Source organism: Clupea harengus, chromosome 23, assembly GCF_900700415.2.
Source record: "Clupea harengus chromosome 23, Ch_v2.0.2, whole genome shotgun sequence".
Lineage (NCBI taxonomy): Eukaryota > Metazoa > Chordata > Actinopteri > Clupeiformes > Clupeidae > Clupea > Clupea harengus.
Genome location: NC_045174.1, coordinates 23387862 through 23390362, shown reverse-complemented (window position 1 = coordinate 23390362; position 2501 = coordinate 23387862). Strand labels below are relative to the sequence as shown.

The window sequence follows — 2501 nt, the reverse complement described above, 5'->3', positions numbered from 1 at the left end:
ACACACACACACACACACACCTCATAAACACACACACACACACACACCTCATACAACGCCACCGCCAAAGGACGCAAGGCCAGCAAGTGAAATACAGACTAGCACACACACCTATACACAATTCTACCGTCAAAGGCCGCAAGGCCATTAAGTGACTTGTACAACACACACACACACACACACACACACACAAACACACAAACAAACATATACACCTCTACCGTCAAAGGCCGCAAGGCCATTAAGTGACTTGTACAACACACACACACACACACACACACACAGCGCCAAGGCCAAGATGGCCAGCAAGTGACTTGCTCTTTTCTCTTTTGCTCTAGTAGAACTGTTTTATGATTGTTTTTTTAATCAGTTTTATTTTGATCACTGTGTCTATTGCGTTAGCCTTATCAAATCTCTTAATGTTATCGTTATCTCTTCAAATCCAGCGTTCACATCATGGAAAATGACTTCCTGTTCCTCTTCAAATCGAGTTAGCAAAGCGCTAAGTGGCATTAGCAGTCTTCACCCTTCCCCCGTCGCCATGGAGACTGGAATCCTTTTGCACTGAGTCATTGGTTCATGAGTCCTCTTGTCCTGGGATGTCATTGGCTGCAGGCCAACCACACTAACCAATCACATGCCGTGATACTCATACTTCCCTAATGTCTTAAGGCAACCTAAGCTCTCAGGCTCTCTGCATTTATGAAGCACTGGAGTCAGTATGACCCATTAGAGGCCGTTCCTGTACACACCCCATACACACACACACACACACACAGTATGACGCCACAGCTTCCTGTGATAACCAACACTTGACACGAGTGCTTAACATGTCAGCACCACCTGAACTCAGAGAAACAGCGCGCAGATACGATACGACTAGCTGTCCTCACGCCGAATGATCCGAAGGAATCACCTGTCGACAGGTGATTCAGACCAAGGTAAATGACTACCTGTCGACAGGTGATTCAGACCAAGGTAAATGACTACCTGTCGACAGGTGATTCAGACCAAGGTAAATGACTACCTGTCGACAGGTGATTCAGACCAAGGTAGATGACTACCTATGGACAGGTGATTCAGACCAAGGTAAATGACTACCTGTCGACAGGTGATTCAGACCAAGGTAAATGACTACCTGTCGACAGGTGATTCAGACCAAGGTAGATGACTACCTGTCGACAGGTGATTCAGACCAAGGTAAATGACTACCTGTCGACAGGTGATTCAGACCAAGGTAGATGACTACCTATGGACAGGTGATTCAGACCAAGGTAGATGACTACCTGTGCACGTATAACTGAGTCACATACCTCACCTGTGAAAAGGTAGTTAAACTTGGAGGTGTTGAAGAGATGGAGGCGCTTACACCTTTTCTCAGGTGATTCAAACGTAGCTTACCTTTTGCACAGGTAACGGAGAGTGCCGCCTGTGTGTCGACATTCACACAGGGTCACCTAGAGTGGCGTCTGCCTGTTTATTGCCTTCTTCCTCGCGTACCCCGCCGGATCAATCTATAGAATTGCTACCCCCACCTGCGTCCAGGTAACTACAACAGGTCTCTAGAAGTACATCTGTGTGCAGGTGATTGATTGAGCCACAGCTCTGGGAGAGCAGGTGTATGTATGCAGATGATCTGTAATACTGTGTCAACATGTTCATTATTAAACTCCATTCACTCACTAACTGAGGCAGGTTTGGTTTATTGTGTGAAAAAAAAGATGGTTTTACATTAATAATGTTGTCATTAATGCTTTCAGTGTTGGTATTGCATTTCCCCAACATACACATTTTCATAAGTTGCCTCTGGAACACACATTTCTAGATGACTTTAATACGATCAACGGTGATTTAAAACACACTTCTAGATCACTTTAATACGTTCAGCTGTGATTTAAAACACACTTCTGTCACTTTAATAGGTTCAGCGGTGATTTAAAAACACACTTCTAGATCACTTTAAAAGTAACAGTATGTAGCAATTGTACTTCAGGGTTAGGATTAGCAAAGTTACCTTAAAATAACAGCTTAAAAAAATTGGGGCGCTACAATGACGTTTCATATGGAGAATGGCCTCTGTGCCATACCAGGGTCCGTAGGCATATCACTGCGTTATGTAAGTTTCTGGAAGCCGCCCGGGTACTACTCTCTGCCGGACTAGTAAGTAACTTATTTGCCACCTTGCTTTGTCTTGTGTTGCACTTGCTTGATGTTTGACTGTGTTAAGAAAGTTGTTGACTCACTAGTTTGTCATAGTGTCAAAGTAATCACATTTCAACAGGTTTCGCGAGGTTTAGCCACGCTAGCATCTCATTAGCGATTAGCAATTCCTCCGTTGTGCTGCTTTAATACGATCAACGGTGATTAAATACACACTTCTAGATCACTTTAATACGATCAACGGTGATTAAATACACACTTCTAGATCACTTTAATACGTTCAACGGTGATTAAACACACTTCTAGATCACTTTAATACGTTCAGCGGTGATTTAAAACAC

At 43.7% G+C, this 2501-nt stretch overlaps 1 long non-coding RNA gene across 2 annotated transcripts; it reads left to right on the top strand.

The window, feature by feature from the left end:
• The first annotated feature begins 864 nt into the window (after positions 1 to 864).
• LOC116218644 lies at positions 865 to 1686 on the top strand. Of its 2 annotated transcripts, none has more exons than XR_004162958.1 (2): positions 865 to 926; positions 1001 to 1686. It is a non-coding gene; the product is annotated as an uncharacterized LOC116218644 (long non-coding RNA). The 2 variants fall into 2 exon arrangements; XR_004162957.1 differs by having other exon boundaries at positions 964 to 1686.
• The last annotated feature ends 815 nt before the right edge of the window (positions 1687 to 2501 follow it).